Source organism: Nicotiana tabacum, chromosome 2 (genome assembly GCF_000715075.1).
Source record: "Nicotiana tabacum cultivar K326 chromosome 2, ASM71507v2, whole genome shotgun sequence".
NCBI classification, from domain to species: domain Eukaryota; kingdom Viridiplantae; phylum Streptophyta; class Magnoliopsida; order Solanales; family Solanaceae; genus Nicotiana; species Nicotiana tabacum.
The window spans coordinates 63,117,505-63,143,170 of record NC_134081.1 but is presented as its reverse complement, the minus strand read 5'-3'; positions in this window follow the sequence as shown (position 1 = coordinate 63,143,170).

The window sequence follows — 25,666 nt, the reverse complement described above, 5'->3', positions numbered from 1 at the left end:
TATATTAACATTTGCTGTCAGCTACAAAATACACGAGTTAAAATATATTTTACATTGAAATTTGAAACGACAGTCGATCATAACGTTAGATACTGCCTCATTCTTTGTTAAATCACTATTTCGTTCAGAAAATCGAGGTGAAATATTAACGAACATATTTATATTTTCGTGGGTCGAAAAGGGGCTGGTATAGTCTGTTTGGCCAAATTTTTAAATTCTAATTTATTTTGAGGAGTATTTTTCTCAAAAGTATTTTTTTAAAAAGTGCTTTTGGTGAGAAATAGTTTATGTTTGACTAATTAATTTGAAAATTACTTTTGAGCAGTAATTTGTGTGTGGCCAAACTTTTGAAAACTGCTTCTAAGTGTATTTTTCTCAAAAGTGCTTCTCAGAAAAGTGATTTTGAAGAGAAACTTATTTACCCTTCGAATCAGATAACAATTAAATTTATATGTGGGTTTAAGGATACGTGATACAACTTGGTACAAATTAAGAGAATAGATTAATATTGATATTGAAAATAAACGAATAAATGCAAACCACACGAATCGAACAGCCTTGGCCCTCGAGTTCGATCACCCTTGAATCAACTGATGTTTCAACTGATGTATGAACAGAGTAACAAAATGATGAAAGCTAGAAAATGACAGTGTATTGCTTTATGTTACGTAATGCGATGTCTTTTACAAATGATTAGACAACATTTATATAGTAGGGAAGTCATACTCTTGATACAATTTTATATGAGGTAAGAAATCTCATGATTAGCTAATTAATTGGCCTATCCTTAATACGTGCCGAGATTTTCGTTGTGATCTACAACCGATTGTGGATATTTCGTCCTTCTGTTATTCGGTTTGGCGAATTTCCCTCGATCTCGCTTGACCTCGATTTTTTTTGGTCCCGGATTCTCAAACTTAACGATATAACCTCATACCTCAGTTCGATATAATTCGAGGTCGAACCTTAACCTATCATATTCCTGTCTCGATTAGTCACACAAGGGGCGAGCTCGGTTTTGACCATATATAGATAGTCCCTTCGTTTCTTGGATAGAAGATGACGAGAAACGATATGAACTTCCGAATCCCGTCTCGATGGGCCATGACGTAAGCGACGAACGGTCGCTGAGTCACCCGACTATGACGTAAGCGACAAACGAGTAACGAAATATCCCGTCGTCCCAGTTACCAAGGCATTAAATTCCTGTCTGTTGCTGGTCAGCCACTACGAGTTCTGAACCGTCATCAGCAAGCTATAAATACCCTAGCTTTCATTTATTCAAACTTTACGTTCAAAGCACTTCCTATTCTTGTTCTTCAAAAATCCCTTTGCTCTCTAATTCTTGTACCCAAATTTCTTAAACTTTTAGCAAACCGCTAAAACATACCTTCCTAATTTCTTTTTCTTCTATTCTATAATGGTGAAAACTTCTAAGACTGTCCCGCAAAAGGAGGCCGCCTCTTTATCACAACCCGCCGGTGACGGGGCTGCGGCGAAACCACACCCTGAGGAGTTCGTTCCTGCAGGGTGCCCGACCGTTGCCGATTTTAAGATTGAAAAAACTTTCTCGATAACGGGTCGATGTGAGCCGGTCTCAAGATACATATGTACGTTCCCCGATGATCTCCTCACCAAGGTCAAAGAAGATTGCAACTGGGCAAATAAACATATGGTGGTGCCTTTGCCTGAGGAGTCGATCACTACCCACATGGAGGATTTTTTAAGTGTTTACACTTACCCCTTCATGTTGGGTCCCTTAGACCCGATAATTACTGCCTTCAGCAAAAGGTACGAAGTAACCTTGGGTCATATCCACCCTTCTTTCTGGATAATAGTGATTCTCCTTCATTTTTTTGTAAACAAAATCGAGGGATGTCCCTTCATCCTCGATCACCTTATGCATCTCTACAGTCCCCGACTCTATCGAGGGGGGCTAATCAAGCTTGCTCGTCGGGCCAGTAGGGCCTCGTTCTCGAGTATAGATGAGGCTCAGGACCGAGGTTGGATGGACCGTTTTGTTCGAATAAAGACTTCAGATTTGATCTCTGTCGAGGACATGCCATTTCCCGAGAAATGGAACATGAAACGTAGGTATTACTTTGCCTTGAAGATTTAATATATTGTTTCTCCTCTTATCTTCTTTCTTATGGGTGTTTTTGGTGTTTCAGCTATGGCCCAGATGCCGGGTGTGGTTCCTCAACTCAAGGAATGGGTCAAGGATTATGTGTCACAGAGACCACACTCTAAGTGTGCTTGGATGGAATTATCGAAAGGTTGGTGGGAGGCTCGTAATCATAGTAAGTTTACTTTTCTGGTTCGATAAGGTTTTGACTTTCTCGTTGTGTTGTCGGATTCTTATCGGCTCTATTTTCTTTTGTAGGCCTCCCCAAGGACGTTGCTATGAGGCCTCCCTCCGAAAGTGGGGATGTGCCTCTCAAGTTCCCTCCTCCGAAGTAAGGGGACGAGAAAAAGAGAAAAAAGGCCTCGAGCTCTCTGGACTCGGAGAAGAAAAAACCAAAGAGGAGGCTGGTGCGTAAAGCCAAGGAAAGTACCAGTGCCCTCCCACCGGATTCGATCCACCGACTGAGGGATGAGTCTGAGTAAGAAGAAGAAGATAACTCCGAGCTAGTGGCTCGGGTGTGGACCGCTTTACCTCGAACTGAGGAGGCTATTGAGAAGGCATTGGCCGGTACCTGCAAACCAAAACGGGATGCGGCTGCTTTGCCCCAGGCTAGGGAGTCCGAGAGAGAGACTGGGGTCGACACTTCTCGGGCAGAGGGAGGTACCCCGAGGGACGAGCTTGAGGCGATCGACCTTACCGGGTGCCCTCAGATCTTAGACGCCATGATACACGAGGCCGGTATGCTAGAAGGTCGTTCTTAGGAATGACCTTAGGGGGCGACTGATATCCATAACTTCTTGGATGGGTTAGAGTCCACTACCTCAGAAGATGTCACCGGACTTGGTGACTTGCCGGTGCCAAGGAATGTACCGTTATCGGGTGCCAGTGGGTCTTCATCGAGCCCAAAGCTAGTGGATCGGTTCCCGGCCCCGAGTGTTAACCCTGACCGCAGGCGGTCGATAGATTTCTCTATCCCGGAGGATGCTCGGGTTTTCTCTACCCCCGTGGCTGTTGCTAGCTACCTTAGTTGCTTGGTGACCAAAGAGGACTAAGCCGTGATGGACGTGGTGGAAGTGCTTTGCCTATTCAGTGAAGCCCAACACGCTTTGAATCGGGTAACTTCGAGTGTTACTTTATTGTAAATTTGAAGTTGCAAATAATCCTAACACATTTCCTTACGCTTGTATGCCTCGGTATTGCACCATGAGGCTTTCCTCCGAATCCGGGGGGAGTTAACCCGTCACGAGTTTGAGGTTCGGGAGCTCACTGAAAAGATAAATACTTATAAGTTTCTGAGTGAGAAGCTTCAGACCGAGTTATAAGCGGTTAGGAAAGAGCATACCGAGTGGGCCGAACAGGTAAATCGAGTACTTGAAGATAGTGATAACGAACTGGACTCAGTGGCTAACAATCCAATCCTATAGGTTTGACAAAGGCTTGAACAAATCGGGCAGCTCCAGGCGCAGGTAGACGCGATAAAAACTAAGGCCGAGAAGTTCAAGAAAAACATGGACCTCGTAACCTCGCAAAAAGAAGTTGTCCAAGTATAACTGGCATCAGCCGAGGCTTAGCTTCAGGCTTCAAAGAAGAAGACCTTGGTGCAGGCCAAGAGGATCGAGGAGCTCTAATCTGAGCTTAACTCGGCTATTTCTTGCAACGAGAGCCTTTCCACGGAGCTAGAGGCGTCCAAATCTGAGGTGGTCGACGTCAATATTAAGGCTGATGCTAAAGTGGCCCAATTCAATGTTGACGTTGAGGCTATTCAAGCACAAGACAAGAGCATGGTAGATCATGCAAGGTGGGAAGCTCAAAGGGAAGCCCTCAAGGGAGTTCATGCTCAGGGCTTTGACATACTGGCAGAAATCGAAAATGCCAAGGTAGAAGAGGCTAGGGCCCGGAAGCTAGCTTTTCCCGCGGAATGCTCCGAGAGCTTATCTGAGTCTGAAGGTGGGGGAGACCCCGAGGATGAGGACGCTACCTCCGATGAGGATCAGGTCACTTAGGCCACTTAGGTCTTTAGATATTTTTATTTTTTGCTTCTTGCATCTTTTAAGGCCGATTTGGCCATAATACATTCCTATATCAGGCCATTCTGGCTTTTGTAAAAAGATTATATATACAAGGCTTTCTTTCCCTTTTAGCTTTCAAATTTTCCCTTTGCTTATTTACTTGTATTCATAAGAGCCGGAACGCCTTAACATAAAATAATTTAGGTTATGTCCGAAAGTTTGAACAAACCTTGTCTTTGCTTTACTTTGTTTTAAGGCGTCTTGGGGGGTTCAGTGTTATTGAAACCTTTTCCCCAAGTAGATAGCCGAGATTGTAGTTTGCCGAGGGTAGCCTTTAGAAAGGGTTGTGAAAGATTTTCTTTTTCGGAGGCCTAGCTTTTGTTACGGGTTTCGTACGTCTCCGAGTCGTGTTAATTCGGTCGTAGCCTTTTATTTCGGGAGTTGCCCATTGGACTTATTTTCCCGAGCTATCTGGTCTTGACCAAGATAATAGTCCCGGAGTGGGATGGCCATGGCCTTTAAAAATCGGGGAGTTTCCTAATAGGTCTTATACCCCCGAGACCCAGTGACTTGGGCTATTCAAGTTTTTCAGACGGCAGTCCTCGAGTGAGGGAGTGGTCATTCCTATTTCGATTATGGATTTCCCTTGGGCTCGTTATTTTTAGGAGATCGGAAGTACAAAACTCTTGAAGGAATGTAACGATTGTTTTTAAAAAAAACATAAGATGATAGCAAGGAAATTACTTCTCTTCATTCTTGTGCAAAACAGCCATACATGCGTACATGTTTTATGCCAGGGCTGAAGAAATCTATGTGGGCACGGTTAGTTTGACCGTTTGGCCCTTACAATAAATCCTACCTATCGAGACCCTTCCTTTACGAAGTAATTTCCTTGCTAAAGTTGATATCCGAAGGTAATGCATATCCGAGGGTAATACCCTACCTCCCAGTATTCGAGGTTGATTGTAGAGGAACCTCGGATATTGTTGAATTGATCTTTGGTACCGATTCATAATCGGACTTGATTCTAAGTTAGCACGATCCATTGTTGCCTCGTTAAAAACCTTGCCAAAAAACCCATTTGGGACAAAACCGGTCTAAGAAAAAAAGAGTACAACGCGTGCTTTCAAACCTAAAGACTTTGTACCGCTTCTTGTTGATCACCTGCAAGTGCTAGTCCGAAATAAAAAAGAAATGAAATGGGGTCGTACCTTAGCAGTAATACCATTTTAGGTGAGATATATTCCATTCCTCGGTAGTTGTTCTCCATCCATCATTCCAAGCTTGCAAGACCCTTTCCCAGTGACCTCGAGAATCTGGTACGGTCCTTCCCAATTTGGACCCAATTTCCCTTCGTTCGGATTTCGGGTGTTTAGAGTGACTTTCCTTAGCACTAAGTCCTCGACATTAAAGTATCGAAGGTTGGCTATTCAATTGTAGTACCTCTCGATTCGTTGTTTTTGGGCACCCAACCGAACAAGGTAAGATTCACGTTTTTCATCTAATAACTCCAAGCTCGTATTCATGGCCTCTTCATTTGACTCCTTTGTTAAATATTGGTATCTGATGCTTGGCTCCCCGACTGCGACCGGAATTAGGGCTTCGGCGCCATAAACCAATGAGAACGGAGTAGCCCCGGTACTGGTCTTTGCAGTCATGAGGTATGCCCAAAGGACTTTGGGTAGGATCTCCTTCCATTTCCCTTTGGTGTCGGTTAACCTCTTATTAAGGTTTTGGATGATGGTTTTGTTGGTCGATTCGGCTTGCCCGTTTTCGCTAGGGTGATAAGGTGTCGATAAGATTCTTTTGATCTTATGATCTTCGAAAAACTTTGTCACTTTGCTGCCGATGAACTGTTTCCTGTTGTCACACACAATTTCGGATGACATCCCGAACCGACATATGATGTGGTCCCAAATGAAGTCGGTGACTTCCTTCTCCCTAACCTTCTCGTATGTCTGTGCTTCAACCCACTTAGAAAAATAATCAGTCATAAATAAGATAAATTGAGCCTTAACTGGTGCATATGGAAGAGGGCCAACAATGTCCATTCCCCACTTCATGAATGGCCATGGCGACAAGACTGAATGCAGCAGTTCCACGGGTTGGTGAATCATCGGAGCATATCTTTGGCATTTGTCACATTTTTGAACAAACTCCTTCGCATCTTTTTCCATGTCGATCCAGTAATAACTGGCTCTAATTACCTTCTGAACCAATGATTCGGCACCTGAATGATTTCCGCAAGTGCCCTCGTGAACTTCCCTCAGAACATACTCGGTATCTCCCGGCCCCAAATATATTGCTAGTGGGCCATCGAACATTCTTTTGAACAAGGTTCCGTCTTCGGACAAGGTGAATCAGGCTGCCTTTGTGCACATGGCCCTCGATTCTTTTGGATCTGAGGAAAGTTTCCCGATCTTTAAATATTCTACGTATTTATTTCTCCAATCTCAGGTTAAGCTCGTGGAGTTTATCTCGGCGAGACCTTCTTCGATTACTAACCTCATGAGTTGCATGACGGCCCCTGAGTTGAGCTCGTCATCCTCGACTGATGACCCTAAGTTTGCGAGGGCATCGGCATCACTATTTTGATCTCGAGGTACGTGTTGAAAAATCCATTCTTTAAATCGATGTAAAGTTACTTGTAACTTATCTAGGTACCTTTGCATTTGTTCTTCTCTGACTTCGAACATTCCATTAACCTGATTCACCATAAGGACGGAGTCACACTTAGCTTCGATCACCTCCTCCCCTAAGCTTTTGGCTAGTTCGAGACCTGCAATCATGGCCTCATATTCGGCCTCGTTGTTAGTCAATTTCACAATTCTAATAGATTGTCTAACCACGTTGCCTGTGGGAGGCTTTAGTACAATGCCAAGTCCGGACCCTTTTATGTTCGGTGCACCGTCCGTAAAGAGGGTCCAAATTCCCGAGGACGTCCCTAAGTTTACCAACAACTCTCTTTCGACCTCGGGTATTAGGGACGGCATGAAGTCAGCCACGAAGTCTGCCAAAATTTGAGACTTAATGGTTATTCGGGGTCGATATTCAATATCGTACCCACTGATCACTACAGTCCACTTGGCCAACTGCCCCGAAATCTCGGGTTTATGCATTATATTTCACAATGGGTAAGTTGTTACAACACCTAGAGGTGCTTAACAAAGCGAGCGCCGATTTTTCTTGGTGGGGATATCTAGTTTCGGCCTCACCCAAGGTCCGGCTAACATAATAAATCGAAAATTGCGTACCTTGTTCTTCCTGAACTAGGACTCCACTTACCGCTATCTCCGATACTACCAAATATAAGTACATATGTTCGTCTGCCCTTAGCGTATGAAGCAGCGGTAGGCTCGACAACTATCGTTTAAGTTCTTCCAAGGCCCGTTGGCATTCCAGAGTCCATGTGAAGTTATGTTTCTTTTTCAGCAACGAGAAAAATCAATGACTCATATCGGAGGACCTCGAGATGAACCGCACCAGGGCGGCTATGCGCCCGGTTAGCCTCTGCACGGCCTTCACGTTGTCTAATACAGTGATATCTTTGATAGCTTTGATCTTGTCGGGGTTGATATCGATTTCTCGGTTGGATACCATTAATCAGAGAAATTTACTTGATCCGACTCCGAACGCGCATTTTTCCGGATTCAACTTCATGTTGTACTTCTTCAATATACCGAAGGTTTCCTGCAAATGCTTCAAATGGTCATCTACTCGCAGGGACTTAACTAACATATCATCAATGTAAACTTCTATAGATTTTCCTATTTGTTCTTCGAACATCCGGTTTACTAGGCGTTGATAAGTGGCACCAATATTTTTTAATCCGAATGGCATTACGTTATATCAGTATGTGCCATAGTGATGAACGTGGTCTTTTCCTAATCATCCGGGTTCATTTGAATTTGGTTGTACCCAGAATAGGCATCAAGAAAACTGAGGATCTCGTGGCCGGTCGTGGCATCGATCATGCGATCGATGTTAGGCAAAGGAAAAGAGTCCTTGGGCATTCTTTATTTAAATCCTTGTAATCCACACACATTCTTAGTTTGTTCCCTTTATTAGGGACTACTACTATGTTTTCTAGCCATTCGGGGTATTTGACTTCCCGGATGGACCCTATTTTAAGAAGCTTAGTTACCTCTTCTTTGATGAAGGCATGCTTAATCTTGGACTGGGGTCTTCTTTTCTGCTTCACTGGATGGAATTTCGGGTCCAAGCTCAATTTATGGGTGGTGATCTCCGGCGGGATACCTGACATGTCGAGATGGGACCAAGCAAAACAATCCATGTTAGCTATAAGAAATTGAATGAGTTTATTCCTGGGCTCGGGAGTTAACCCCGTGCCCAGGTATACATTTCGATCGGGCAGATATTCGATCAGTATGACCTGCTCCAGCTCTTCGACTGTTGATTTTGTAGTGTCGGAATCAAAGGGGACTATGAAGGATCGAGGAACCATATAATCATCGTCTTCGTCAGTCCCCTGCTTATCTAGTCGGGTCGAGGCCGGCGTCTGTGATTGCTATTTGGCTCTATATTTTGCTTTTGAATCTGACTCCTTTGTAGATGAGAGTGTTGATACTGGAATCACTTCATCAACAGCAAACATTTCCTTCGCTACAGGTTGCTCCCCGTAGATTATTTTGATCCCCTATGGTGTTGGGATTTTTAACACCTGGCACAGGGTCGAGGGCACATCCTTCATGTTGTGGATCCACGGTCTCTCGAACATGGAGTTATATATCATGTTCCCCTCGATCATATAAAACGTGGTCTCCTGGATGGTCTCGGGTACGTTTACTGGCAACTTTATTTCCCCCTTAGTAGTTTCACAAGACATATTGGTCTTCTAGGCCGAGCTGTTCTACGACCCTTGATCGAATGATGTTGGCCGAACTATCTGGATCAATTAACACGCGTTTAACTCAAGTTTTATTCATAAGTACAGATATTACCAGTGCATCATTATGGGGCTGCATGATTCCTTCCGCGTCCTCATCGTTGAAAGACAAAGTTCCTTGTGGTACGTAGTCCCGAGTTCATTTCTCCCTTGTGATCGACACCTTGGTGTGTTTTAATATCGGCCCTTATGGAACATCGACCCCTCTGATAATCATATGAATGATGTGTTGAGGTTCTTCTTGCTCATTTTGTTTATTGGAATCCCTGTTTCTGAAATAATTCTTGGCTCGATCACTCAGAAACTCTTGATGGTGTCCGTCGTTGAATAACCGGGCTACTTCTTCCCTCAACTGTCGACAATCTTCCATTCTGTGGCCATGGGTGCCATGGTATTTGCACATTTGGTTGGGATTTCTCTGGGCTGGATCAGTCTGCAAAGGTCGAGGCCATTTGGTATCTTTGATATGTCCGATAGCCGATACGTTGGCGGCTGCGTCAACATTAAAGTTATATTCTGACAATCGTGGTGCTTCTACGATATCCATTTTTCCAGAGCTCATGAGCCCTTGATCCGCTGCTCCTACGATCTCCATTATACGGCTGGTACCGATCCCTCTTCAACCTCGGTTCTCGATCAATATCCCTCTTGATTCTGTCAATAGGCCTGATAGGATAAACGGACCTGGAAGGAGCCCTAAGCTGGTCGTTTTCGACCCTGATCTTTTATTGATACCGATTATGCACATTGGCCCAAGTAACAGCCGGGTATTCTATCAAATTCTACTTCAACTGCTGCGAAGCCACTGAGCTTCGTACATTGAGTCCTTTGGTGAAAGCTTGAACAACCCAATCATCAGCGACCGGTGGCAGATCCATTCGTTCCATTTGGAATCGAGACACGAATTCTCTGAGCATTTCGTTGTCCTTCTGCCTTACCTTGAAAAGGTCCAATTCCTAGTTTCGACCTTGATGGCCCCAGCGTGCGCCTTTACAAAGGAATCTGCAAGCATAGAAAATGAATCAATAGAACTAAGCGGTAAATTGTGGTACCATATCATAGCTTCCATTGACAGGGTCTCCCCGAATTTCTTTAGCAAGGCAGATTCGATCTCGCCATCCTCTAGATCATTCCCTTTAATAGCACATGTGTAAAAGGTGACATGCTCGTTCGGGTCGATCGTTCCTTTATATTTAGGAATCTTGGACATGCGGAACTTCTTAGGAATCGATTTGGGAGCCGCGCTCGGGGGGAAGGGTTTTTGCACGAACTTTTTGGAATCTAGACCCTTCAATATTGGTGGTGCCCCCCGGGATTTGATCGACCCTGGAGTTGTAGGTTTTCACCTTCTTGTCGTTTGCCTCGATCCTCTTTTCCCCCGACTCAACTCATTTTGTTAGTTCTTCGAGCATCTTCATGATTGCAGGATCGGCCCCCGATTCATTCCCGTTCGTTTTCCTTGAAACTGATTCGACCCTGTGGGCAACTTCCTGGGATGACTCGGGCTCGATTCTGCTTGGTGGATGATTCTGTTTTTGGAGCTGGGCTATCGCTGCTTGTTGAGCCTACAACATTTTGAAGATCACCCGAAGGCTGATCCCGCCCCCTTCACCACCATGTGTGCTTTGAGCGGCTAATCGAACATCCCTACGGATGCTGCTCTCGGGATCGACGGCCAAGTTTGCATTGATGGCTGCATGCGAGCTGACGTCGATTGGACCTACAGCCGGAACCCCATCGAGGCCCACTGGAGGTACATCGTTCCCTGGTGCTATGTTATCATTTTCGTCGTGGTGACCGAAATCATTGTCCACGTGTATGGGTGCTGACTGAGAGTTCGATATTTTGATCCTGGAATCAAAGATACTTAAAAGAACAAGTGTAAAATAATTTGTGTTATGAAAGCTTTACCAGGTAATCACTATTATCCTTAGCTCCACGGTGGGCGTCAAACTGTTTACCCTTCGAATCGGATAACAATTGAATTTATACGTGGGTTTAAGGATACATGAGACCCTCGAGTTTGATCATCCTTGAATCAACTGATGTTTCAACTGATGTATGAACATAGTAACAAAATGATGAAAGCTAGAAAATGACAGTGTATTGCTTTATATTACGTAATGCGGTGCCTTTTACAAATGATTAGACCCCCTTTATATAGTAGGAGAGTCCTACTCTTGATACAATTCTATATGAGGTGAGAAATCTCATGATTAGCTAATTAATTGGCCTATCCTTGATACATGTCGAGATTTCCGTTGTGATCTACAATCGATCGTGGATATTTCGTCCTTCTGTTATTCGGTTTGGCAAATTTTCCTCGATCTCGCCTGACCTCGATTTTGTTTGGTCCCGGGATCTCGAACTTAATGGTATAACCTCGCACCTCGGTTCGATATAATTCGAGGTCGAACCTTAACCTATCATATTCCACTCTCGATTAGTCACACAAGGGGCGAACCCGGTTTTGACCGTATACAAAACTACTTTTTTCTGCTTCTCAAAAGTTGCTTCTGTTTATTTTCAAAAGAACTTTTTTTCTATCTAAAAACTTAGCCAAACACCTCAATTTTTTGCCCAAAGCACTTTTGACAAAGAAAAAATACTTTTAGCCCAAAACAAGCTTGGGCAAACAGGTTATTATTCTTATTTCATAGGATGATATCACGTTTGGTCTAATTAATAGAAAGTTGATGACAAGTATCAAGTGTTTGAACTGATTACAACTAATAACTGTTTGGTTAGAATCATGGACGCTGATATAAGTACTGCTTAGTTTGGCACAGGTTTTTATTAATATTCTAAAGAGAATGATATTTTTTAATATTTAAATATATTTTAGTTCTTAAAATAATGAATGGAGTTCCTTCCTCCGTCCTACATAATCTATACTATATTAAAAGCACGAAAGCCCTTAGCGAAATGTCATTCGTCTTTTTTATCCTTTAAAAATAGAGTTCACACTAGACAAAATAGTATTTTAATTTTTAATGTGTTAACCTAATATTTAGGAATATTAATTAAATTATTTCTCTAATATTTAGGAATAGTCATAACTATTTTCCTAATATTTAGGATTACAAAATCAATTAAAATTTATTGATTAAATTTTTCCATATTTGAACTATGTACTAACTTATATAATTAAGAATTTGAAATCGAGTAGTTTTTAGCTATATAAGTTCTTTCCTTTTAGAATTTATTACTTCAACACCAAATATTTAAACAATAATTATAATTCAAATATTAAAACACGCTTTTGACTTAAATGTTCTCTTACCAAATAGTAGAACTTTTCGCTCTTCTTCTTAAGTGTCGTATCAATTTGAAACTTAAAGACGAAAACAAATTTAAAATAAATTTCATTTAAAGAGTTTATTTGATGACAAGTAAAAGAAAGATGAACATTACTTTATAACGGAAAAAAATACGTTTTTCTCCAAAATAGCATGATAGTTTTTGAATTTGGGGTGATGAAATTATAAAACTAAAATAAGTTTATAATTGAATATATTATCAGATGATTGAAAAATTTTATGTGGTAGATTTTTCTTTTATTGAGTTAGGTACACATGATCAACATTTATTATTTTTAGAAACATATACTTTTATTTTATAAATCAAATATAACATATTAATATAATACTTCTATAATATTTTAATATTTTTTTTTCATTGAAATAGTGTACACGCGCAACGCGCGTATCATAAGACTAATTAAACTAAAAACTGCTTGCACATCAAAGCAGCTTGTATTTACTTAAATACCCTCGTAAAGCGTTTGGTGGATGGGATAAGCCGAATTCAATTCTGATGAGTGGTAATTAATAGCTTAGTGCAACTAATTTTTGCTAGAAAATAGTATGATGAACTTTACCTTTTACCGGGGAGGGGGCAGAATAGCTTGGGTTTGGACTTTGGGGTCAAAAGAGAAGGAAAAGAAAGTCTTATTTGCCTACTGTAGCGTACCTAATCCGGTAATTTGGGTGAAGTGCGGGAAAGGGGGACTCAATTGCTTTTGGTTTGTAGAGCGGCCACGTTAGCATATACTAGTATCTATGAACGTGCGTTGCACGTTAATAATGACACGTGATGATTTAAATATTTATTTATATGAACGAACGATAAAATTTAATTAATGAGAGAAATTTTATGTATAATAATACAACAATCATCTAAATGCCGAAAAATATTATTACATTAGCATAATACATGAATTTAAAATAAAAGGACATCATCAAAACTTACACAAATGATCAATTTTTTCATGTTAGTTAGATACTTATGTATTATAGTTTAAAAGTATTTAATGTGATGGTATCTTAACGAACACTTCTTTGTTGACAATATTTTTTTGTGTATATTTTCTCCTAATGCTTTGGTTGCTCTGCCTTAACCAAATCTCTTGTTGTCGATCTTGATATCCCTCTTGAAAGTGCAACATACGGTTGTTCGTGCGAGAAAATATATTACGGTAAATATAGTCCAATATTTAGGATGTTTGTCCTTGTGCCTTATTTGTTATATATGCAAAACATAAACATACTAAAAATTATTTTCACACAAATTTAAAAGGATATTCCTTAGTTTCGAAACACGAAAGTTGAATTTAGGGATAAGAATATACTTATAAGCACATTGACCAGTATCATAATTTTTGCATGTATGGCGTTATTGTCAAAACTTCTATATATCATCTGTGTGCTATTACATAAGTTATTCGGCGTATCTAAGTTTTTCAGTAGCATGACAAACATATTTTTTTTCAAAATTAACCTACATACAATGGAAGATCAATTTTAACTTAGTCTATTATATATACGGCGACACTAACATATGTAAGAAATAATAAACTTGACAACAAACATATATGGTAGAAGGTCATTTGGTATTAAAGTATTTAAGTATTCTTCTTGGTAGTAGTTATTTGTATCATTTTCTACTGAGTCAAAAACTTAAAAATATTTTATTTTTATTATAAAATTTTGCAATCAACATTTTATTTAGTTGATCAACATATGCATTTCTGCTAGCTAATTAAGATATATTTTTAATTCTATCATGCGATTTGCACAAATTATATTTTAATGTAATGATAGAAATATTTCTCTTACTAAATGTACTACTATTACCATTGAGATTGATAATAAAGTGTTCTGAAAAAATCAAATCATATTTTATTGGATGCTTTTCTTCGTTTCCGATACGAAGTAAGAAGACACTGAATACTGGATCTATTCTTACTTTATATTTCTTGTCCGTTGAATCTTTTTCATTTGAGGCCAGAAGCATAACTTTGGCAAGCTAGCTTTTACAGTCTCTGCTTTTGTCGATTTTAGAACTACTACTAGTACTTAATAGATATCACCTCCCAAACCATTAATTTTCTACCAAACGGTTCATTAATAAGAACTCTGGGGAATTATTTCGATCGTTTGACACTTTGCCATACGTGCTTCAGATAATATTATCAATTTTGCTTTCCTGATAAATTTAATATCATTACTCTGCTTTGATATATTAGTGTCACGACCCAAAATTCTCACATTCGGGATCGTGATGGCGCCTAATATTTTACTTGCTAGGCAAGCCAACGTTAGAATATAATTAGTCATTTTAACATAATTTTAAATTAATTAATACCAAAAAAATAAATGCGGAAATAAAGTGAATAATCCATAATAAACGCGATATCTAAATACCATTCCAGAACTGGAGTCACAAGTGCATAAGCTTCTAGAATAATACAAATAAATGTCTGAATAAAATTCAAGCTGTTTGAAATATAATACACGTCTGAGATAAGATAGAAGGGGACTTCAGAACTGCGAACGTTGTGCAATTATATCTGAAGTCTCCACTGATAGCTATATCCGGGCAAATCTACAGTACGCCGCTGAGACCAACTCTAAAATCTGCACAAGAAGTGTAGAGTGTAGTATCAGTACAACCGACCCCATGTACTGGTAAGTGCCGAGCCTAACTTCGATGAAGTAGTGACGAGGCTAAGACATGTCACTTATATTAACCTGTACGCAGTAATAATAACAACAACAATAATAGAAATAAATCATGTAACTCATTTTAACAGTTGAAGTCAACTCGACAGTCATAAACAATTATTATTTCAATTAATTTTCGTTGCGGCGTGCAACCCGCCCCAACAATATAATTCCTCAATAAATTTCTGTTGCGGCGTGCAACCCGCCCCAACAATATAAACTTTAAATAAATCGGTTGCAGCGTGCAACTCGATCCCCCAATATAAACTTTAAATAACTCTGTTGCGGCGTGCAACCCGATCCTCCAATATATTTATTTTTATTTATGTTGCAGCGTGCAACCCGATCCCCCCATATATTTTAATAACTCTTAAATATAATAAAAATACTCCAATAAATACCACGTTCAATGAGAAACTATTAAGCATCAAGGCATACAATAATTATAATTTATTTATGAAATAAATAATGACAAGTAGCAATTTATTGTGGAAATTATGGAGAAAATAGGCAGTCTAATATTTAATATGTTAAATGTCAAATAGCAATTAAGACACATAGATCAAATAAGCATGTGACAATTATTGCAGGAATTCAAGAATTAATAGTTGACAAGGAATAGGAGAGAAACAATTATTATAAAAATTAATTTGTGTCTTAAAATAATTTAAGATGTTTAAATAATTGATTTGACAAAGTAAAGGTACTCGTCACCTTGCCTATACATCGTTAGACATGAAATTCACATAGCAAATAATTCAAGGGTTCTATATCCTCAAGTCAAGGTTAACCACGACACTTATCTCGCTTTGCAATCAAGTTCAAAAATCTAATAAACCTTTGCCTCATGAATTCGTGTCCGAAATTCTCAAATCTAGTCATAAACAATTCAATATACTCAATACAAATCGTAGGAATTAGTTCCATATGAATTTACTAATTTTTCAGATTAAAATCCGAAATTCATCTCAAAACTCGACAGTGGGACCCCACGTTTCGAATCTCGTAAAAACTTACGAAATCCGAATACTCATTCCGATACGAGTTCAACCATACAAAAATTATCAAATTCCGATGTCAAATGGACCTTCAAATCTTAAATTTTTATTTTTTAGAAAGTTTTACAAAAAATCCAATTTCTTCTATCTAAATCCGAAATAAATGATGAATATAGACATGGATTTATGAAATATAATCACTTTTGGTTATATAACACTTATCCAATTCAAAGTCGTGAAAAATCGCTTTGAAATCGCCTAAATCCGAGACTCAAAACTCAAAAATTGATTAAAAATATATATTATTTGAGTAAGAAAATAGTTCAAATATAATATAAATTTATATTACCGTGGGGATAATTTTTCTCAATTTCAACTCTTTATGCTGTCAATTTAATATTACTTTTATTTTTTTTTTGGTATTGGACATTATGGAGGGTAATATATTGCCAATATAGAGGATTCTTATGAAATTAATTTTATTAAACCTTCTTACATATTTTTAATAAGAATTTAATATATAAAATTTTATTAATTTTAAATCTTAAATATTAAAAATTAGCAAAGAAGGTATTGTAGTCCAAAAAATAGGTTATTACAGTTATGTCCTTTCCCTATGAGTTCTCCCGCTTAATATTTTAGGGCTATTTTGGTATATTAATATTGTATTTATGCTTTTATAATAAAATAGTCTATCCTTTTTCTAAATGGATTTGGACAATATAATACATTTTTAAATTAAATTAGTAATAGGACATTATAATACATTTATTAGTAATAGGAATTTTTAAGAAGTATATCCTAAAAGTAATAAGATTACATGACTAAAGATATTTACTTGTTCAATTTTATATGAATTAGACCGCCCAAAAGTAATTATACTAATAAGATTCCTAAAGGTAGTCATGTAAGATTCCTAACGTGTAGTATTATGTCCTAAAATTAATAGGATTATAAGGATAATATCTAAAATTATGGTTATGTTATTTTATTATGAGTTATCATGCTTAATATTATAATATTATTTTTGTAAACCGACATTGTATTCATGCTTTTATAATAATATAGATAGATATAGATATAGATATATAGGCTCTCCTTTTTTAAAATGGATTTGAACAATTTAATACATTCTCAAAATAAATTAGTAATAGGACATTATAATATATTTTCAAATTAAATTAGTAATAGAAATTTTTAAAAAGTATATCCTAAAAGTAATAGGATTACATGACTAAAAATATGTCTCTATCTCGAAAGTAATTATACCAAAAGAAAACCTAACGCGTTCCAAAAGGTATCAGGTTTACATGCTAACATGTAGTATTATATGTTTATGCCGAAAGTAATTATACTAATAGGACTCCTAAAGGTAATCATGTAGCTGTAACGACTCGACTTGTCATTTTAAGAATTTACGTCTCGTTCAGTAATTTAAGGTCTCGAACAGCTTCGCAATATGTATTATGACCCGCAGGTGTGGTCGAGTTTGATTTACTGAAAATTCGAAATTAAATTAAAAGAACAATTCTTATTTAGAAATTTCAATGGAAAGAGTTGACCAGAGAGTTGACTTTTGAGAAAACGACCCCGGAATAGAATTTTGATGATGACAATAGTTTCGTATGATGATTTCGGATTTAGGCGTATGTTCGGATTTGGATTTGGAAGCCCGTAGGACAATTCGATACATTTTGGCGAAAGTTGAAAAATAGAAGAGTTTTGGAAAGTCCGACCGAAGGTTGAAATTTTGATAACGAGGTCGGATTTCGATTCCAAAAATAGGAATAGCTCCATTACATCAATTATGACTTGTGTGCAAAATTTGAAGTCATTCCGGATTGATTTGATACGTTTCGGCGCAAGATATAAAAGTTGGAAGATTTAAAAATTTATAATTCGATTAGATGCGCGATTCGTAATTTTGGCATTGTTTGACGTGGTTTGAAGCCTCGACTAAGTTCGTATTGTATTTTAGAATGTATTGGTATATTTGGTTGAGGCCCCGAGGGGCTTGGGTGTATTTTTGGGTCATTGGTTGAGAGATTAGTAAAGTTAAAAAATTTGGGAGTTTGACCATAGTCAATATCGGGTCAAGACGATCTCTTTTCAGTGTTTTGAGTGCGTGAGCAGGTTCGCAGCGTGTCTTATGATTGAAATTCATATATGATTTGTGTCCGGGAGGTTCTGGATGAGTTTCGGGAGTGCTGGGGCAAAAAGGGAAGTGCGGACCTCAAGGGAGTTGTGCGGACCACACAATTTTGGTGCGGTTGCACTCCAGTCCGCAGTGGAGTGTGCGGACCGCACAATTTTGTGTGCGACTGCACTCAGGAACTCTCAGATTCGATGGTCTGGCTTCGGAAGCTTATATCTTTTGATCCACAAGAAATTTTGAGATGATTCAACAAAGTTGTAGCCCTTTGTGTCTAGTTTCCAAAAAAGTAAGGAAATCATCATTTGGATATCTGTAGAGAATGTTATGGCCAATTTACTGAAGCGTAGTAGTGGAGAAGCTGCGAAGTGTGGACCTCACAAATTTTGTGTGACCGCAGCACCTGGAATGTTTGGACCGCACAAAATATGGTGTGGTCAGCACAATGAGGGGTCAGGTCGCGTATTATAAAACTTAGGGTTTGGGTATTATTTCACATTTAGATTTTGGGAGCTCGGTTTGTGGTGATTGTTTGTGGGATTTTCAAGAAATTTATCAGGGTAAGTGATTCTAACCCAGATTTAGTTAACATACATGAATATATTATTGCTTTCATCATTTAATCAGTATTTTGAGATGGAAGTTTGGGAAAAATTGTAGAAATTTCATAAAAATGAATTTTTGGGATTTGAATACCAATTCGGAGTCGGATTTGGATAAAATTGGTATGGTTGAACTCGTATCGGAATGGGTGTTCGGATTTCATGGAAATTATGTCGGGTTCTGAGAAGCGGGTCCCTCATTGACTATGAAATGAGGTGTCACAAGGTGACTTTTTAATTTGAAAGAATTATATTCAAAATATTTATTTGGAAGGATTTTTATTTAGAAAGTATTATATGAAAGAAATATTTTTGAAAGATAATTATTTGAGAAAACTATATTTGAAATAGAGTTATTTTGAAGAATTATATGTGAAGGATATTTATTTGAAAAACTTGAATTAATTGGGCATCTATGTATTTATTAATTGTTGAGTAATATTTACGGTATTCTTGATGTCTTGCTGTGCATATCAATAGTTATTTTATCCTACCCTTATTGTTATATGTTTCCTACTATTTTGTATATTATATTGCACATGCTATTAGACTAGTGAGTGTCTTGACTATACCCCGTCTCTACTCCACTGAGGTTAGTATTGATACTTACTGGGTACCGACCGTGGTGTACTCATACTACACTGCTGTACATTTTTGTGTAGAGCCAGGTATTGGAGGTATCAGACCTGGACAAAGTTAGAGTGTGATCGCAAGGATTCAAGGTAGAGCTGCTTGGTCGTCGCAGTTCCTTAGAGTCTGTTCATTTCATTGTACTGTTAATTTTTAATCAAACAGTATTGTATATTTGGTCCTCGTGATCATTCCATGTATTCAGCTAGAGTTCATGACTCAGTACTACCAGTCTTGGGAGGTTGTATATTCTTATTTGTTTCGCTGTTAGTTTTGATTACTTATTTAATTCAAAAGAAAATGGCTTCAAAATGTAATTGAAATCGGCTTACCTAGTATTAGCGACTAGGTGCCATCACGATGCCTGTGGCAGGATTTTGGGGCGTGACAAGTTGGTATCAGAGCTCTAGGTTCATAGGTTCTACGAGTCACGAATGAGTTTAGTAGAGTCTTGCGGATCGGTACAGAGACGTCTGTACTTATATTCGAGAGGCTACAAAACTGTTAGGAAATTTCACTTCTTTCATTCCTTATCGTGCGGCATTTATTCAGCTTGAAGCATATATCTTATGTTCTTTTGCATCCACTCGTGTATGAAATTGCGCACTCGGTATCAACTATGCGCCAACGGTTCGTGATACTATAGAGGGGTTATAAGGGGGCCAGGGTTGCTCAACCATTATTACAACGTGTCGTCCAGATCGAGGATACGAAAGTATTGAGATATCATTCAGTTGTGCACATTGGGGTGCAGCAGGTTCTGACATCTGGTTGATAAGTATGATATTAAGATGGTTTAATTAGTTGCCTAATCATCACAATTGTGGTAGGGTCACGACGTGGTTGTAGATCTGAAATAGTTGGTGGTATTAGAGACTATGTAGTTCGTATGAGATTTCTATTTAGCGAAGGGTACATACGCAACCAAGGCACTGGAGGAAGCGAGTTTAATTGTCACGAGAATGGCATGCGACAAATAAATGGCTTGAGGTATCTTATGACCGGTGTCCTACGAGCGATGAAGGTTAGTATTGTGGATCATCAGAATGTGTCCTATGGCTTCGCGCCAAGTGAGGGAGTCCACTAACAACGATCAAATTACGGGGTCATGTGTTATATGAGTTTTGGCCTGAGATGTATTTATATGGTATGAAATGTTCTCCGAAACTTATATATGATTAACAACTGAGATTTGTATGGGATGATAAAGGGACTTGCGGTATTCCAACGTCGTTAATAATTCTACATTTCAGTATCAACGGGGTCATGGAAACAATTTCATAATACTCGGGGTGCTCCAGTAAGTTCCTTTAATGCACCACCGGCACGGGGTTCCTATAATGGTTATTCCAGTTATCCGGCACAGACTCAGTGTGAGCAGTCGAACCCGCAAAGGGGTTGTTATGAGTGTGGTAATACTAGACACATCAAGAGAAATTGTCCCAGACTTGGGAGGGGTGGATTTCATCAGAACACTTCAACTACAAGCTTTATTCCAGTTAATACTTCACGTGCACAATCAGTTAGAGGTGGAGGACAGGCGGGTAGTGGGAGCCTAAGAGGTGGAGGCCCGACCCGTTGATATAATCGCTATGATTTGGCTGAGGCCAATATACCAGATGGTGTCATTACAGGTACGATCCTGTTTTTGTTATAAAAGGATATTTTTCCTTAATTTGATTCGGTTATGAATATTTAGGTGAGTCCTCCTATTATGCTCCGCTTATGGGTGAGCTTCGTAATTTTTGTGACCCACTTATATGTTATCCCTGTTGGGAGAATTGAGGTTGTGAGCCTGTGTCTGTCATTTTTATTTTTGTGCATCATTGAGGGCTATAAGTCCAAAAGTAATTTTTATTATTCATCACAGTGGGTTTAATGTATTTCGAAATTATTGATTCCAATTTTTATGAATTATATGTCCTACCTGTATGAGGGTTCATTATGTGTTGTGAAAAATGTTTACGAAATTTATTGAAAAGGAAAAAAAAGAAAGGAAATTAAAATTTCAGTTGGCACAATGTGCAAATACTTGTAGTTCGGAGTTGAGGACGAGATCCTCGCATTTTATATATGATGTGAAATATTTAAACCGGGCTACAAGCCGCGGTGAAAGTTATATAAGGATGAGGTCCTTGTGGTGAAATATTTATGAGTTTAAATTCTCCCTTCGTGAAATTTAATTTGTACAATAGTATTAATAGGGAGTCATGCCTGTTAGGCTTATTTGATAATTTTTGTATATTTTCTGTGCATATTCAGCCATTTTCGTGCTGTAAACATTGAGTTTTAGCCTATGAGGTAAGTGCCCATGTGGTGTTAAATGTGACTCGTTAACTCAGGAAAATAGTTATGAGGTCTTCATGCCTCACATTTTGTTATCAGTGTTGTGAAAATTAAAAACGAGGCTTTTGTTAATATGAGATTAATTGACGATGTTGTAATCGATGATGAATAACTTTTAAGACCAGAGATGTGGTGATGGGCATACATATGATGTGCTTCATGTCCTGATATCATTATGATAATGCAGTGCTTGTAATGCTGAGAGTAGTGTTATTGATATATAACTTGTGGTATTTTATTGGGTTGTGGATGTATTGCTAGGAGTTATTTTGGTATTACTCTGGCAGGTGGATATGCCCAATTACACGAGAGACTCTTCCGAATATTTTGGAAAATTTGGGAGTTAGTAAAATTTGGGGTATTGAGACGTGCAAAAGAAGAGATAAATTATGTTATGTGTTTGAGGGCGAATGATCCTAAGCGGGGAAGAATGTAATACCCCAGAAAATTTTTGAAGTACTTCAACACTATCAAGAAAGTTGATGTGTGCGTAGGTACGAGTTGCCATAGACAGTTGAGACTAATACCGTGCGTTGTTGTGAAAATTAGGCCTTTTGAAAATGTTTGGAGTGTAAAAACTTGGTCTTAAAGCTTACAAATATGTATAAAATAAATAATCTCAAATGAGATGGTGTTGCCGGGCTTATCTCAAATGCGGTAACGTAGGATCAACCGTGAGTATATGTGTGAAAGTAAAATCATCAATTTGGTAACCTCAGAATAATTCTTAGAATGTTCGATGACGAACGTTTGTTTAGGAGGTGGAGAATGTAACGACCCAATTTGTCTTATGACCCGTTCAGTGATTTAAGGTCTTGAACAGCTTCGCAATATGTATTATGACCCACGGATGTGGTCGAGTTTGATTTACTGAAGATTCAGAATTAAATTAAAAGAGCAATTCTTATTTAGAAATTTCAATGGAAAGAGTTGACCAGAGAGTTGACTTTTGAGAAAATGACCCCGGAATAGAATTTCGATGATAGAAATAGCTTCGTATGATGATTTCGGATTTATGTGTATGTTCAGATTTGGATTTAGAAGTCCGTAGGACAATTCGACACATTTTGGCATAAGTTGGAAAATAGAAGATTTTTGGAAAGTCCGATCGAAGGTTGAAATTTTGATAATGAGGTTAGATTTCGATTCCGGAAATGGGAATAGCTCCATTACGTCAATTATGACTTGTGTGCAAAATTTGAAGTCATTCCGGATTGATTTGATATGTTTCGGCGCAAGATATAAAAGTTGGAAGATTTAAAAATTTATAATTCGATTCGATGCGCGATTTGTAATTTCGGCGTTGTTTGACGTGGTTTGAAGCCTCGACTAAGTTCGTATTATATTTTGGAATGTGTTGGTATATTTGGTTGAGGTCCTGAGGGACTTGGGTGTATTTTTGGGTAATTGGTTGAGAGATTAGTAAAGTTAAGAAATTTAGGAGTTTGACCATGGTCAATATCGGGTCAAGACGACCTCTTTTGAATGTTTTGAGTGCGCGAGCAAGTCCGTAGCGTATCTTATGATTGAAATTCATATATGGTTTGTGTCCGGGAGGTTCTGGATGAGTTTCGGGAGTGCTGGGGCAAAAAGGGAAGTGCAGACCTCAAGGGAGTTGTGCGGACCGCACAATTTTGGTGCGGCCGCACTCCAGTCCGCAGTGGAGTGTGCGAACCGCGCTCAGGAACTCTCATATTCGATGGTTTGACTTCGGAAGCTTATATCTTTTTATCCACAAAGAATTTTGAGATGATTTAAAAATAAAAGTTATAGCTCTTCGTGTCTAGTTTCCAGAAAGATAAGGAAATCATAATTTGGATATCTGTAGAGAAAGTTACGGCCAATTTACGGAAGCATAGTAGTGGAAAAGCTGCGAAGTACGGACCACACAATTTTTTGTGCGACCGCAGCACCTGGAATGTGCGGACTACACAAAAATAGTGCGGTCAGCACAATGAGAGGTCAGATTGCGTATTATAAAACTGAGGGTTTGGGTATTATTTCACATTTGGACTTTGGGAGCTTGGTTTGTGACGAATATTCGTGGGATTTTCAAGAAATTCATCGGGCTAAGTGATTCTAACTCAGATTTGGTTAACATATATGAATATATCACTGCTTTCATCATTTAATCAGTATTTTGAGATGGAAGTTTGGGAAAAATTGTAGAAATTTGATAAAAAAAAACAAATTTTTGGGATTTAAATACCAATTCGGAGTCGGATTTGGTTAAAATTGGTATGGTTCAACTCATATCGGAATGGGTGTTCGGATTTCATGAAAATTATGTCGGGTTCCGATAAGCGGGTCTCGCGTTGACTTTTTGGAATAAATTTTTAAGTCGACGTTTTATTATTCAGAATTATTTCCGATAAATTTTCATGAAGTTATACAACTGATTTAAATAGATTTGAGCGGTCCGGAGGTCAATTCAAACAAGAAGGCGATTTTGGAATATCGGCATAACTTCAAAAAGATAAGTGTCTTGCTTAACCTCGAGTGGGGGAATTATCCCTTAGGCATCGAGTCTTACATGCAATTTGTGAAATGTGAAATGCCGTGTACGCGAGGTGACGAGTACGTACTCAGGCTTATATGTGCAAAATTCATTGAGTTAAATTCTTGGGCAAATTGTGTAGTAATTTGGATAATTGTTAGTATTTATTAAATCATCTATTTGCCATGCCTAAATCCTTGTTGTTGAATTTGTTTATATGACAATTTAATATGATTGTTACTTGAAAATTTATGTAATTTTGTGAGTATTGTTGGTTTGATATTTCTTAGAATTTAATTTCAATAAAAAATTTTCCTACGCAAATAATTAATTAAGCAAGATTAAAAAGAAGTGTTAATATAATTATCTAAATTTGGATTAATGAAGGCTTTGCTTTATGCTGAGTAATTTCTATCTATGTTGATCATTTTTGGGGTGTTATACACATTGTGTGGAGCCTTCGGAATTTGTTGTAAAATTAATTGATTTGGTTGTGTCTTTGGAATCTTGGTTGTGGCCATTGGGCAAATTGTGATATGAATTTATTTTATTATGTTGTCGTGATAATTTTTCGTGTAAATTGTTGTGTTGTGTGAGTTATTATTTTGAAGAGATAAGGGTGACATTTCACCATTGATATTAGGCGGGTATAAGGGTGGCATTTCATTGTTATTGTGTTTGTTGGAATATTGTATGGGCGGAGCGATAAGGGCGGCTATAGGAGTGATAAGGATGGCTATAGGAGCGATAAGAGTAGCTATTGATATTGTCATGGCAGAGAGATAAGGGCGGCTATAGGAGAGATAAAGGCAGCTATAGGAGAGATAAGAGTGGCTATAAGAGAGATAAGGGTGGCTATTGTCACGGACAATATGTGATGATGTGGAGTTGTGGTGTTGGTGATTTTCATATGATGTTGTGATTTTTTTATTTTTATGTTTATACCTTGTGCAATTTATCTTGTTATTGGTAAATTGATAATAATCTGTTTTATGTTGAAATTGGGAGCCTGTGGCTATTGCTAGGCGAATTATAAAATAAAATATGGGCACGGAGTGTTGTGAGTAAATAATGAGGATATTGGCACTTGAATTGTCCGTGCAGTTGTGATATGAAATATGGGCACGAGATGCTGTGATTAAATGATAATGATATTTGGCACGTGAATTGTCCATGCAGTTGTGATATGAAATGAGGGCACGAAGTGCCAGGAAAATAATATGAATTAATGATGGGCACGAAGTATCGTAGAAATATGAAAAATGGGCTGAGACCCGTGTTTACGAAAAATATGAAATTGGGTTGAGATCCGTATATTTTATGATTATGAAATGAGGTGTCACAAGGTGACTTTTTAATTTGAAAGAATTATATTCAAAATATTTATTTGGAAGGA